Source organism: Ictidomys tridecemlineatus, chromosome 3, assembly GCF_052094955.1.
Source record: "Ictidomys tridecemlineatus isolate mIctTri1 chromosome 3, mIctTri1.hap1, whole genome shotgun sequence".
In the NCBI taxonomy this organism is placed as follows: Eukaryota; Metazoa; Chordata; class Mammalia; order Rodentia; family Sciuridae; genus Ictidomys; species Ictidomys tridecemlineatus.
The window spans coordinates 16,630,895-16,646,445 of NC_135479.1; the positions used below are offsets into that span (position 1 = coordinate 16,630,895).

At 39.7% G+C, this 15,551-nt stretch overlaps 1 protein-coding gene and 1 long non-coding RNA gene across 13 annotated transcripts in view; one reads left to right on the forward strand and one right to left on the reverse strand.

Moving 5' to 3' along the window:
* Kansl1 (KAT8 regulatory NSL complex subunit 1) overlaps window positions 1-15,551 on the forward strand; it is a 197,334-nt gene that overhangs the window by 17,850 nt on the left and 163,933 nt on the right. The window contains exon 1 of one of the 12 annotated variants that reach the window (XM_078041927.1): window positions 12,908-13,180. The exons of 10 other annotated variants lie outside the window; for them this stretch is intronic. The gene's annotated coding sequence lies outside the window, so the exon portion shown is untranslated. Of the gene's footprint in view, window positions 1-12,907; window positions 13,181-13,507; window positions 14,095-15,551 lie in introns of those variants that run through there. One more of the 12 variants, XM_078041925.1, reaches the window with a different exon arrangement.
* On the reverse strand, window positions 8,223-13,385 carry LOC144376018 (uncharacterized). The gene is made up of 2 exons (XR_013436012.1): window positions 13,192-13,385; window positions 8,223-8,509 (listed from the first exon to the last, which is right to left on the reverse strand). It is a non-coding gene; the product is annotated as an uncharacterized LOC144376018 (long non-coding RNA).

Below are 15,551 nucleotides of genomic sequence, written 5' to 3' on the forward strand. Positions count from 1 at the left end.
GTCCAATATTAATTATCTTAGTCCACTGATTACTGTGGGATAGATGTGTGCTCATCACATTTACATTAGATTGTATGCAACAAAAAAGTTGTTGATTTACAGAGGAAAAAAATAAAATGATCAGTCTGCTTTGAAAGTAAGTTGTTTGATCAGCATATTTTCTGTTGTTCAGCACATACTCTCCTCAGAAGCTCATATTGTGGATCAGGACATCTTCTTTATATGCTGGGTAGTGCTGGCAATGCCAATGCCAAATTCTTTCTCTTTGAACTACCCTTTTTTTTAAATAAAAGGCTTGCCAACAATCTGTTACAATATTCTGCAGGCAGAGTATAATACTGTTAACTTTTTTTAAAGCTTTTAAATAATACATTCCAGTCCTAAGTCCCTGATGATAACCCTCCCAGTAATAGGATTTTGTGTTCCTTAAACTAAAAATTTTGTGTTCATTTACTGATGTCTTAACTTTAAATGACTGATTTTATCAGTGATATGTTGGGTCTTCCTCATTTCATTCTCTTTTTTGTTGTTGTTTTTGTTTTGGTAGTGGGGATTGAACCACAGAGCTAAATCCCCAACCCTTGTTAAGTTGCTGAGACTGGCCGTGAATTTGAGATCCTCCTGCCTCAGCCTCTCTTGGGGTCCCTGAGATTAAGGCATATATGCTCCTGTGCCCAACCTTGTTTCCTTCTTACAGAGATTAATTTAGAGTAACTTGAATTTGAAGGAAACACAAGTTTCGCTTATATATGATGTTGGCAATGAGTTTGCAAACCTAACATGAAGGCAGATTAGTACTCTGAAGTAACTTTTCAAGGGGAAATAAATTGCAGAAGTGTGGCTTACCTTCAAGTTGTTCATCGTTTTTTATGCAAAATGAAGTTGTATAGAAACTATGTGCTATTTTGACATTCTCTCTCTTTCTTTCCTTTATTTATAAGAGAACTGAACTGACAAGAAAGGCACTTGAAAACCACTTGGTTTTTAACATTTATTTATTCATTTTTATGTGGTTCTGGTGATTGAACCCAGGGCCTCACATGTGCAAGGCAAGCGCTCTACCACTGAGCGAGCTACAGCCCCAGCAACCTTTATCTTTCTTAATAGTCTTATTGAAATACATTTTCCTTATCAAAATTAACCCATTTATGATGTACAAATAAGTGAATTTTTAGTATACTCCCCTCTTCCCAAAGAAACTCTGTTAACAGTCAATCTCTATTATCATTTCTCTCCTCAGACCCTGGCAACCATTAATTTTCTTTTGGTCTCTATGGAAATATCTGGGCTGGACATGTCACATCAATGAAATTATATAACATATGGTCTTTTTAAAAAATATTTTTTAGTTATACATGGACACAATATCTTTATTTTGTTTATTTTTATGTGGTACGTACTGAGGATCGAGCCCAGTGTGCTCTACTGCTGAGGCACAGTCCCAGCCCTAACATATGGTCTTTCATGACTGACTTCTTTGACTAAATATTTAAAACAAACAAACAAACAAAAACCTAAGGATTGAACCTAGGGCCTTGCCCAATTGCTTGGCAAGTGCTTTATGACTTTAGTTTCATCCTCATCCCTTTTTAAATCTTATTTTGAGATAGGACCTCACTAAATTGTCCAGGTGGCTATGAATTTGTTATCCTCCTGCCTTGGGCTCCTCCTCCAGAGTAGCTGGGATTATAGGCATGCACATCACACTGGTGAGCTAGCATGCTTTTAAGGTTTATTCATGTTATAGCATATACCAATAATTTATTCTTTTATTGCTGAATAATATTCCATTTTATAGAGAAGCCACATTTTTGTTATAATCAATTGATGGACATTTGAGTTGTTTACATGTTTTGGTTATTATGAATAATGTTTTTATAAACATGATTGTACAAATTTGTTTGGATGCCTGTTTTCAAAATATACCTATAAATAGCTTTGAATTGTGTTTTGAAATCATTTGGAAATATGAATCTTCCTACTTGGCTTTTCTTTTCAAGATTTTTTGAGTATTATGGGATTGCATTGGATGTATAGGTCAGTGTTGGGAGATTATTGCCATTTCAGCAATGCTATATCTTCTGATCATGAGCATGGTATGTCTTCTCATTTAATTAGGACTTCTTTAACCTTTTTTTTTTTTTTTTTGGTAATTTTTATAGATTTCATAGTATAGGTTTTCACTTCCTTTTATTTCTAAACATTTTATTCCTTTTGATGCTATTTGGAATTATTTTAAGTTTCATTTTTACATTGCTTATTGCTAGTGTGTAGAAGTACCATTTTTATTTATATGTTGCTTTTGTATCCTGTAATCTTGTTGAACTTAATAGCTCTAATAGTTTTTGGGTTCCTTAAAATTTTCTACATACAAGATTATGCCATCTGCAAACAGAAATTAATTTCTTCCTTTCTAATCTGAATTCTTTGTATTTCTTTTTCTTGACAATTTGCTCTGTTTAAAACCTCTCGTACAATGTTGAATAGAGGTAGGGAGAGTGGATCTATTTGTTTTGTTCTTGATTTTTAAAAAAAATTTTTTTAGTTGTTGATGGACCTTTATTTTATTTGCTTACATGTGGTTTTAAGAATTGAAGCCAGTGCCTCATACATGCTAGGCAAGCGCTCTGACACTGAGCCACAACCCCAACCCTTGTTCTGAATTTTTTTGGCGGGGGAACCAGGGATTGAATTCAAGGGCACTCTCAACCACTGAGCCACATCCCCAGCCCTATTTTATATTTTATTTAGAGACAGGGTCTCATTGAGTTGCTTGTTGTTGCTGAGACTGGTTTTGAACTGAGATCCTCCTGTTTTAGCTTTGTGAGTCACTGGGATTACAGGAATGCACCATCACACCTGGCTTTGTTCTTGATCTTAATGGAGAAAACGCATCTGCCTAAGCATGATTTACTTATTTATTGGTACTGGGGATTGTACCCAGGGTTGCTTAACCACTGAGCTACATCCCTAAGACTTTTTATTTTTTAAGATTTTGAGTCAGGGTCTTGCTAAGTTGCTCAGGGCCTTGCTAAATCGCTGAGGCTGGCTTTAAACTTGCAATCCTCTTGCCTCAGCCTCTAGAGTTGCTGGGATTACAGGTGTACCCCCCTGTACCTGGCTCTAAATGTTATTTTTGCTGTGGGTTTTTCCCAAACCATTTATCAGGTTGAGAAAGTTTCTTTTAATTCCTAGTTTGTTGAGTGTTTTTATTATAAAAATGTGATCCTTTTTATATGTTTCTAGATTAATTTTGCTTTATTTAGGATTTTTATATCTACATTCATAAGGAATATTGTTCTGTAGATTTTTTGTTTTTTGAACTGGGGATTGAACCTAGGGTTGCTTTACCACTGAGCTACATCCCTAGTCCTTTTTCTTTTCTTTTTTTTTGGTGCTGGGGATTAAACCCAGGGCCTTGTGCATGCAAGGCAAGTACTCTACCAACTGATCTATATCCCCAATCCCTTTTTATTTTTTGAGACGGTTTTGCTAAATTGCTGAGGCTGGTCTCCAACTTGCAGTCTTCCTGACTCAGCCTTCTAAATTGCTGGGATTACAGTGTGTGCCACCATGGCTGGCTGGCCCGTAATTTTCTTGTGATGTTTTTGTCTAATTTTGGTATTAGAGTAATAATGGAGTGATAATGGTCTTATTAAATGAATTACAGTGTTCTTGGATTTATTCTGAAATAATTCCTTGAACATTCATTTAGCAATTGTAAATAATTGCCTAATTACTCAATGAAGATAATACTTAAAAGTATAACTAATTTTTTAAAAAAATCTATTATTGTTGTAGTAAAAAAAAAAACCCAAAACCGTAGAAGTGTCTCTCAGCAATATTTCTGGGATGACTTAGCCGGGCATGGTGGTGCACACCTGTAATCCTAGTGGCAGGGGAGGCAGAGGCAGGAGGATCACCAAGTTCAAAGCCAGCCTCCGAAAAAGTGAGGTGCTAAGTAACTCAGTGAGACCCTGTCTCTAAATAAAATATAAATAGGACTCAGTGGTTGAGTGCCCCTGAGTTCAATCCCCGGTACCAAAAAAAAAAAAAAAGAAAAAAGAAAAGGAGTCAGAAGTCAGTGGAATTTCAAGTATAATATGCGTAACTAAAATTTTGCTGGTTTGCTAATTGTTCTGGTCACTTCTTAGCTTGGAATATTTAGCCATTTAAAATATCAATGAGGGGCTGGGATTGTGGCTTAGTGGTAGAGCACTTGCCTAGCATGGTCGATTCTTAGCACCATATATAAAGAAATAAAAATAAAGGGTCTGTCAACAACTAAATATTTTTTTCTTAAATCAAAGAATAGAAGTCTTTTTTTTAATTAACTACCATATAGTTTGTAATGTTGACTAAGGACTTGTTTTTTCCAGAGGTATTATAGTGTTTAGTCATCAGTAGGCACTTAACTAAATGTTTATGGATGAATGGCAATTAATGTAGGGCATTAAGGATATGTCCAGTTTTTTGAAAATGAAAGGAGGGTTGGGACTGTAGCTCAATAATAGAGTACAAACTTAGCATGCTTGAAGCCCCTGGGGTTTAACTAAACCCCAGTATGCGTTTGTTATGTGTGAGTGTGTGCATGCGCTAATTAATTTGACAAATTTTGTTAAATTTGTGTCTAAATGTGATTATGGGAATAAATTTGGAATATAGTTGAAAATACTGAATATTAGATTCAGTAATTTTTGTCTAATTCAGAAATGGAAAAAGATTGCTGTTGAGGAAATTATATATGATTTCTTAGTGAATGAAAGACAGAGATAAGATAGCAGGGACTTTAGCATTTTGTGAATTCTAGTCATGTTCTCAATAGCTTATGGTATCTTTGATAATGTACTCAAGATAATTTATATTAGAGATGTTTTTAGGTTTCATCATCTGCACAAAGGGATTCTGTCTAGGAGATTTTGTCCATGTGTACCTATCTATAAATGTCTCAACAAGAGTTCTTGTAACTTCTACTTTCAAATACTACCAGAGTCTGGGGTTGTTTGGAGCAGGTTTGTTTGTTCACAGCAGGACATGTCCCTGAAGATTCCTTTTGTTAAATGTTTTTTTAGTTGTATATGGACACAATACCTTTTTCTTATTTATTTATTTTTATGTGGTGCTGAGGATTGAACCTTGCACATGCAAGGCATGTGTTCTGCCACTGAACTACAGGCCTCAGCCCAGAAGATTCGTTTTTCTGTCTTGAAATAAATTAGAATTTTACATCATATTCTATAATATTTGTATTTATCTTAACAAAAGTATGTTTAATTTTGCTACAACATTTGATTAAATTGACACTCCAGTAAGTTTTTTCCTGTTTTTTTCAGTGGCTTTAGTTACTCCTTCTTCCATAGCTGAATATTCCTGTGCATACATAGAATCCAGTTCTAGAATCCAGGAAATTAGTGGGTTAAAAAGAAGTTTTCTGTTCCAAGAATGATAAGCCTCTCCTTTGGAGTGAACCAGGTGTAGCATTTTTCAAAATCCCTAGGTTTGCTATGCTGTCGAAGCAAAGATTTACAAGTTTCATTGTAATTTTGGAATTAGCAACTGACTTTAAAAATTTTTTAATGTCTTTTTGTCTTGTATATCTGTTGCCTTCTGTTTTCTCTGAGTGTGTTTTCTAATTCCTGACTCTTTTATCAGGCCCTCCTCTACTTGGCCTCTCAAAGCTGCCTTGAAGTTCTATACTTAGCTTTATGTTTTAGTTGGATGAGAAGGCAGGTAGTTTCTTGGTAAATTTTGGGCAAATTCTGACATTCACTTTTATTTTTTGATAGTGTTTAGGTCTTAGGCAGATTGCTTCAATTGATATTGCCTTATGTGCACAATCAGTATGTGTAGTAGAGCACTCCTAATACGTTTGGTTAATAAACAACTTCTTTCTTTTGTACTGGGGATTGAACCCAGGGGGATTTAACCAGTGAGCCACATTGGCAGCCCTTTTTGCTATTTTTTATTTTGAGACAAGGTCTCACTGAGTTTCTTAGGGCCTAAATTACTGAATGTGGCTTTAAATTCCTGATCTTTCTGCCTTAGCCTCCTGAGCTGCTGGGATTACAGGTGTGTCCCACCCAATAAACTGCTTTGGTTAAGTACGTTTCCTAGTTATTTGAGAATTTTAAAGTATTCTAATCTAAAATTCAAAACATTGGGATTAATTAAAATTCACCTTAATAGAATTCCTTGTGAGAGAATTTACCAAAACATTCATAGAAAGTCCTGGTTAAGATGTATGCAGTAGAAGTAGTGCTGGTGTCATTACTTTGAAATTTGGGATTGCAGAAAAGAAAACTAACAAATTGGATATTTGATTTTTTTTTTTTTTTTTAATACTGGGGATTGAACTCACTGAGCCACAGCCACATCCCAGCCCTATTTTTTGTGTTTTATTTAGAGACAAGGTTTCACTGAGTTACTTAGCGCCTTGGCATTGCTGAGGCTGGCTTTGAACTCTTGATCCTCCTGTCTCACCCTCCTGAGCCTCTGGGATTATAGGCCTGTGCCACTGCACCTGGTTAGACATTAGATTTTAATGATAGCCTAAGATGAGAAAACCTGATTTGTTTTTCTTTAAGCAATACAATGTATTCAGGTGGTTTTTTTCTTTCTTTTTTTTTTTTTTGTATGTATGTTTGAGATATGATCTCTGATAAATGGCTATAGGCTGGCCTGGAACTTGTCATTCTCCTGCCTCAGCACCCATAGTCACTGGGATTACAGGTGTACACCACCATGCCCAACTTGATATTCTGAATTATCCCCAAGTAAATTATTTCTATATTTAGGAATGTTTTTAAAAAATATTACTTATTGTTCTTATTGTTAACATAATGAAATCATGAGACTCACTAAGAATTAATTTTTCTTCTTGATGAGTTATTGGATCACTTCTATGGTGAGATGGTAAGATATAGTATCTTTTTTTTTTTCTTTTTCTTTTTTGTGGTACTGCGGATTGAACCCAAGGGTTCTTTACCCTTGAGCTACATTCATCCCTAGCCCCTTTTGGTCTTGCTAAATTGCTGAAGCTGACCTTGAATTTGGGATCCTTCTGCCTCAGCCTCCCAAACCACTGGGATTATGGGTATGCACTACCACCCCTGGCAGGCAGTATATGTAAAATCTGGAGCTTGTATCACTAGTATGAGAAATAAAATTATCTTGATTTTAGATGGGACATATAAAAGGAGTGCTGTATATTCTTATAATAAGCCAACATTTGTAACTTTCCCCAAATGCCTTAAATTGCTTAATATTACTGCAAGTTTTCATTTAATGAAAAAAATCTGAATTTGGACCTTTGTAGTCATTGTAATCAGTATGACCATTTTCTTTTAGTTGAATTTGGTTGGTTCTTGATACTTGTGAAACTGGAAGATAAGTAATATTGTTCAAGTTTGTCATGTTTCACTTCTTATTCACTAAGCTAGTAGAATGTTTCTATTGGGAGGCAGGTAATACATTGGGGAATGTGAAAATTGGAGATTGAGACCCTGATCCCAGTGTGTCCTTCAGCTTTGAGGCTGTGGAGAGTTTCTAAATGGCTTCATTGGCCTCATTTTTACACTAATACAATATGGAGGTTGAAATAGATAGCCTTTATATATTTTTGACATCTCAATTTCTTTGACTTAGATTTCTTAACTTTTTTTTTTAATGGCTTAAAATTGTCTTTTTTTTTTTTTTTGCTGTGAACAACACCATCACATATTTTACAAGGATTCATCCTGAATAATTTCTAAGAGCTTATACACAACATTAACCAGCAGTATATTTCCTTGTACTGAAAAGGGCAGATATCCTACTAACACAGGATGCATCTTTGAATTGAAAACTGGCTTAAGCTTAGACAGCTGATAACATAACTCCTGCCAAAATATAGGTCATTTAAGAAATTACTATGTTGTGAAAATATTCAGTAGTTGACCCAGAAGCACTGGGTCACAGTATGTGTGTATCAACATTCACGTGAAGAGGCATATCAAAGGATGATGGGACCATCAATTTAATGCTCAAAAAGTATTCTTTAAATCATATAGTGTTTGTCAAAGTGTCTGGCCATAAAAACTCCATCACCACATTCATCTGAAGGGCACTCACCACGAAGGTGACTAATTTTGCCATTTTCATCTACCTTATAATATTTCAGGACAGCCAACTTACCCTCCTTTCTCTTATGCTTATTCTTCTTGGGAGTGGTGTAAGACGACAACTTCTTTTTCTTAGCACCACCACGAAGCCTCAGCACAAGATGAAGGGTGGACTCCTTCTCAATGTTGTAGTCAAAGTACGTCTATCTTCCAGTTGCTTACCAGCAACGATCAATCTTGGTTGATCAGGAGGAATTCCTTCGTTATCCTGGATCTTGGCTTTTATATTTTCTATAGTGTCCGAGGGTTCAACTTTGAGCTAATAGTCTTCCCCGTAAGGGTTTTTATGAAAATCTGCATCGTGGCGGCAGTCCCACCGCAGATGGTGGATTCGAAAGCACATTTCTTAACTTAAAAAAAAAAAAAATTATTTGTTTTTTTAGTTGTAGTTGGACACAATATCTTTATTTTATTAATTTATTTTTATGTGGTGCTGAGGATCTCGCACGTACTAGGAAAGTGCTCTACTCCTGAGCCACATCCCCAGCCCAAATTTCTTAACTTTTGCTAGGCATTGTGGCACCTGCCTGTAATCCCAGTGATTTGGGAGGCTGATGCAGGAGGATCGGAAGTTCAAATCAGCCTCACCAATTTATCCAGGCCCTAAGCAATTTAGTGAGACTCTGTCTCAAAATAAAAAAAGCTCAGTGGTTAAACTGCTCTGGGTTCAATCCCTAGTACCAAAAGTTAAAAAATAAATTTATTAATTTTGGTTCATTGTTTTTTTTCTTTGTTGAATTAGGAATTGAACTCAGGTGCTTAATGACTGAGCCATATCCACACCCTGCCTTTTTTTTTTTTTTTTTTTTTTTAAAGAGGCAGGGGCTTACTGAGTTGCTTAGAGCATTGCTAAGTTGCTGAAGCTGGCTTTGCATTTGCAATCCTCCTGCCTCAGCCTCCAGACCTGCTGAGGTTATAGGCATGTGCCACAATGCCCAGCCTTGGTTCAGTTTATTCTGGTTTTTCTATTTAAAACTTAGCTAGTGGGCTGGGAAATGGCTCAGGCCGCAGTGCGCTCACCTGCGTGCAGCCCGGTTTGATCCTCAGCACCATGTATAAACAAAGATGTTGTGTCCGCTGAAAACTAAAAAATAAATATTAAAAAAAAATTAAAAAAACCCACAAAACTTAGTTAAATATGAACCTGAAAACATTTATCAATTTAATGATTTTGCTTAAAGGTACAATTTTAACATGGTTTTTGGTTTTTAAATAGATAGATGTGTTTGTTCATTTATGTTGTATCTGGAAAAGAGTTTTAAGGTTAATAGATGCCCACTAGATTTTTGTTGAGTTGAATGCATTTAAAATTTTTAGTGTTGTTTTAGATTTATGATTGTAATAGTCTTAGAATGTTTTTAGGGAGGTCAAAAGTATTTTTAGATATAATGTTATCTGAATTTAAACAATGAAAACATTGTTTGCTGGAGTCTGTATATAGGGATTTGAAGTATGAACTAGGTAGGGAAGAGTCTAGGAAAGACAAACTGGTCTTTGCTGAACTCATTTTAACCTTTCAATTTTAGAACTATGGAAAATAGCTTCATTCAGTAATAACAATAGTTAAACTTATGAGAAAGATACCATTGTTATCTCCATTTTACAATGCAGAATAAGTACTTTGTGCAGCTGGTAAGCATGGAAACTGGGAATACCCCTGAATTCTGTGCTGTAAATTACTTTTTAAATGTGTTCAACAAATTCTTATAAAATATCACCTTTCTGCCAGGTTCTGGACAAGGTCTCAGGGATGCAAGGTAAATAATTAAAAATGGATTCCTTTTCCTTTTGAAACTAAATGGTCTAAGCTGTAGGACTTTGCTCTGAGTTAATATAATTGCTTTAAAAAAAAAACTAATTGTTTTTTTTGGGGTGTATTGAACTCAGGGGCACTTGACCACTGAGCCACATCCCCAGCCCTATTTTGTATTTTATTTAGAGACAGGGCCTCACTGAGTTGCTTAGTGCCTTGCTAAGTTGCTGTGGCTAGCTTTGATTCAAAGATCCTCCTGATTCAGCCTCCTAGTCACTGGGATTACAGGCATGTGCCATTGTGCCCAGCAAAACTAATTACTTTTTCTAAGTGAAGAACAAAAGGTAATCTCTTGTCCTTTTGAGATTACTTTGGGCATATGAGGTCCCAAGTTTGTGACAGAATATTCTCTTTAGGAATTTCTGGCTTGTTGAAAGGTCTGTGGTAAGGAAGTTAGAAAGTGCCTTTTTGGAATATGTTTATTGTATTGATGAGAGTAATAGATCTGAAATTTGCATAACCATAGTTCCTGCCTTTAAGGGCTTTCAGGCTGGCTTGGAAAGGTGAAAGGGTAAGATTGGTATTTGAAAATAACCTCAGAGGAATTACAGAGAACAACTTAATCAAGAATAATATAATGCTAACTATCTCCATTATTGTTAAGTAAATGATAACAGTGGCACGGTGGAATATATAAAAAGAGTTGGAGGTAGGTTTGGGGGTAAGAATGAACAAGGAATAATGTTGAGTAGGAATAGTGCCTTTTTCTAGGCAGAGAGAACACAGATAAGGAGCTAGATGTATACAGAGTTATTTATAGTAGGGAAAATATTGTCTGAGGAATAATGCATAAATTTATAAAATATGTAAGTAAGGGAATGTAATATTTAAAATATGACATTGTTACGGTTTTTAACATCAGGTATAATAAACCTAAGTTGAGTTTAAATTACCAAGAAATATTTCATGTTACATTATTCTAAAGTAGCTGGAAGTCCAGAAGTCATGCAAATGTCAGAGTTGGTTGATTGAGTGGATTAATTCTGTTACCAAGGTTCTTGGTCTGTTCTGCCCCTTTGACGCTGGTGGTGTCTTCAGTTTAGGGGCAAGGAGATCTTAGCAAATGAAGGTGTCATCCTCTGAGGGACTGTTTTCCTCCATCTCGTCTTTATGATTAAAGAAAATTTTCTCACAGTTCTCCCTCGGAGACCTCCCAGATAGCCTCTGTTCATATCTCATGTCCATTCCTACCAGTTATTGGCAAAGAGAATGGGTTAAACTTATCTGTATAGAGTGGATATTAGAGAATCAATCAGACTTTTCAAAGACTGATTTGGAAGATGAGAGTATGTGTGAGAGTTTTCAACAGTCTTGACATACAGTGTGTCTCTCGGGGAGATTTTAAGAAAATTTATTTATTTAAGATTTTGTGTCCATATGTGGGTGTTCACTTTTGGATGCTCTTATAAAAATTGGTGCCTAAGCAGAAAGACATGATTTTAGATAAGAATGTAAAACAGGTGCTGGGGATATGGCTCAGTTGTAGAGTGCTTGCCTGGAATGCACAAGGTCCTGGGTTGGATCTCCAGCAAAAAACACACACATACAAATGTAAAACAGGTTGACTGCTTTAAATGCCATAACAAATGTAATCTCCTGGGCTAAGTAATAATAAGAGGGGAAAGCTGGAGTTTATTTTTCTTCCAAAGGCATGGTTTTAAAAATTAACATTTCTACCTTTATTCTAATCCCCTGGAAAAATGTATATAATAACCTTGTTTTTTTGGGGGGGGAGTTAATTAAATTTGACAGTCATATTTTTAAGAGTTGGGCTAGATTATTTTGTGATGAGTTTCTGAATATAATATTTAAGTATACATTGCAAAAGGCTTTTCCTTATTTGGTGGATTTTTTTTTTTCATTCTGCTTTAATTTAGATTTCAGATCTCAGAATAGGGCTCTAGTTCGCCATCTATTGGTCCTAGAATGGTGTGTTAACATACTCTTGCTGTATTGTGTGGAATATAGAATATGTATTTATGTGGAGAAACGTGTGTTTATATTTTTTAAAACCTTCTTCCCAAGATTACTTTGTATAATTGGACCCTGTGACTCAAAGCTGTTTGTTTTTGATATTTGAGGACCATGATTGTGCTTGAGGATGATTTTTGAAAGAGTACAAATATAGACTCAGAGAAACCTAGGTGCAGATGCTGTAGGAGCTGGTTAGTGTAACTTTGTGGGCAGACTAAAACTGTTCCGTAACGTTAGGGAGGGTGTTTTTGAGGAGCAGAAGTGGCTCATAACACCGGATATTGGTTCTGGTAAACCACACACACACACACACACACACACACACACACACAAAAAAAAAAAGCATTTTGCATCTTCCTTTTTGGTAGCAGACCATATGCTTCTTGTGTGCAGACTTGACAATTTTTTTAAAGTCATTTTTTTCTTTAGTTTTAAAGGTGGTGGAATTATATAGAGACTTTGCATTATATTAATAAATTTTTAAAAACTAGAATTTCAATATTAAGACCCTATTTTGGGAAAGGAATAAAATAAATAATGTACTGACAATCATCATAAGGAATAAGGTGCTACCACATTAAACAAACTCTGGTGGGAAAGTGGAAAGTTTGCTTTTTGTTGTGAGATTGGGTTTCTCTATGGAGTTCTTTGTTAAACTTTTAGCATAGCACTGAACTTCCATTTGGTGGCGGCAGGAAGCATAAATGCGCATTGTGTAACGCCTTTTGCCTGTTTTGCGGATCTGCCAAACCATGACACCCAAAACAAGACGCGTGCTTCTTAACGAAAACTACAGTTCCCAGCGGGCCCGGCGTTGGTGGGCCATCACTTCCCCTCCAGGCTCCCGACTGCCCCTGCCCGGGCTGGCCCGGCGCGGGCCCTGGCTCGCGCCTGCGCAACGACGTGCCTCCCCCCGCCCCCCGCCTCCGGCGGCTGCGGAGCGCGGCGCTGGGGCTAGTGCCCAGCCGTGCTGCAGTGTACGGAGGCAGGCTGTAGGACAAAGGGCGGGTGGCAAAACCCGCTTCACTGGTCAGGGAGCTTTCTGCCTGTTTCAACGCACGGTTTGCCCTGGAATAGTGTGGCAGCGACGGTCTTAGCCTCTTTACTACACAGTGCACACAGTTCCTCGTTCACGTCCTCTCGCTCCGCGGCGCCAGCCCGCCCTGCCCCTCATAGCCGGCGCGCGGCACCGCCAGTCCAGCGCGGAGGGAATGTGACGGCGTCAGCGCCTCAGGTTAGCCTCACCTCGGCCGGAGCCAGGGGCCTGCTCTGCCTGCCGCAATGCCTCGTGCCGTTGCTGCACGTCCGAGGCAGTGGGGCCTGGCGTGCTTCCGCAGACGGAGGTGCAGAAACAGCGGCCGCGGCGAGGAGCCATGACTGAGGCGGCGGCGGCCGCGCCTCCTGGCGGCCCATGGGGGCGGCGCGCCGGGCGCCCCCTGGCGGCGCGCCGGGGCGGAGCGGCCCTTCACCGCCGCAGCCGCAGCCGGCGGAGGCGCTGCTGTCCCTCCTCCCCGTGTCCCCGGCGCTCGCCCGCTCGCTCGCTCGCTCCATTCTCCCTCCGCTTCAGATTAAAGGGGGGGGAGGGAAAAGGAGCTCGGCCGCCATTTTCCCAGTGCCGCCGCCACCGCCGCCACCGCTCGCCGAGCCGGCGGGAGAAGCGAGCATCGCAGAGAAGCCGACTTGTCTCGCCGCTGCGGCGCGGGGGGCGGCCGGAGCGCGCTCCCCGGCCGGGAAGAGACGCCCGGGGGTGGCGGCCGGGTGCGGGCTCGGGCTGCAGACGGCGGCGCTTGTTTGTGCGGGGCGGGGGGGCGGCTTCACCCTCTGCCCCCGCCCGCCCTGCCGGGCTGCGGTACCCGGCAGTGCCCAGGCCACGCCGGAGCGAAGGAAGGCCGGAGAAAGGGCCCGAAGAGAAGAAAAAGCGGCCGCTCCCCGCCGCCGCCGCCTTCCCCTCCCCCTCCGCCTCGCCCCCCCGCCCGGAAAGTCAGGGCGGCTCCGGGCGCCGGGGGGGAGGAGAGCGGCGGGCCCGGCCGGAGCCGCCGCCGCGCGCCCCCGCCCGCCGGCCCTCGGCGCCCAGGCCGGGGGGCTGTTTGCAAACTGCGCCCATTTTGTGGGGCCGAGTCCGCCCGGGCTACGCTCCTCCATCACGTGGTAGGTGCTGCTTCTGCTCCTCTCCTCCTCCTCCTCCCGCTGCCCTTTCTCCTTCTCTTCGCTCTCCCTGTGGCTCCCATTTCTTCTTCTCTTTGTTAGTTGTAACTAGAAAGGCAGGGCAGGGGAGGAAAAATCCCCGGAACTTTAAATGGCCTCTCCGGGCTTCCCCGCTGCGGGTCCGGGCTGGGAGTCGCCCCAAGGGCGGGGGTGTGCGGGGGCCCTTCCCCACCAGCTGCCGCCTCGTTCGCTGGGCTTTCCTTTGGCGTTCTATTTAAAAAGGCGGCCTGGAGAACATGGTTTATTCCTGTTTTAAAAAAAAAAAACCCAAACAAACTCTGGCTCTCGCCTTGAACTTCTCTTGACTGCAAAAGGTCTTTTTCTTTGCTCGAACACATATCTTGAGCGTTTCACGGTTTTTATCACAACTCTGATTGTTTCATTTATTTATTATTTTTGCTGCCTGTAAATTGAGGTCACTTACGTTTTCAGATCTAGTCCCCCTCAGGCGGACGTGTTGTTTTTTTTTTTAACTAAAGAGGAAGAGGCATTTGCTTTTAAGTGAGAGTTGGAATCTTAATGCTTTTCTTTTTTTTTTTTTTTGGGGGGTGCTGTTTTCCGCCTGATAATCTTTAGATTTTCTGCAAATACTTTGTTTTCCATATGATCAGCCCTACTCTTGTGATTAAATTAAAAACCCTTTTGTTTTCAAATGTTGGAATCCCAGTGTGGATTTTTGGAGAAGCACGTTACTTAACTATTGCTTATTGATTGCCTTAGGGGAGAAGGGGTGACATGATGGCGCCACTTTAAATTGCTCTTTCCTCCTCCTGTTTCCCCCCCTTTATCCTGGAGGTCACTGGAGCATTTTCCGTGACCTATTAATAAAACTGCACTTGAGGGTGTTAGGAGAACAACTCATAGGAGCCAGAGTTTGGCACCTTAATGGTCAGAAGACCCGAATTCCGCGGTCCCCAAAGTTCTGAGTAATATCTCCAGTCCTTCAACCTCCCTCTCCCTCCCTTCCATTCACAATCCTGGTGTTGCCATCTCCTTTGTCACGTGGCTAGCAATCATTGTGTTTTTTTTGTTTGTTTTGGGGTGTATGTTTATATTTTAAATTGTAGCTTAGAGGGACCTTTCCTCTCCCGTTGAGGAGCTCAAAATGTTTTAGTTTCTTTCAGTTACAGAGTCGGAGAACATTTTTAAAATAAACGATAAATTACATAATCTTCGCCTTGCATAATCATGATATAGTTATAGATTGTTACTGAACTTCGCTTCAGAAGTACTTTCAAGTAGTACATTAGAATATCTTTTCCATTTCTCAGAATGGTCTGTAGTTCGCTTTCCCTCCTGCTTTTTGGGTCATTTAAAGTACCACTATTTACAAAGGCTTAAGTGGGTGTGTTTCCCCTCCCCCTTCTATAGGGTGTACTTGGTTCCTCACATAGTTTTAC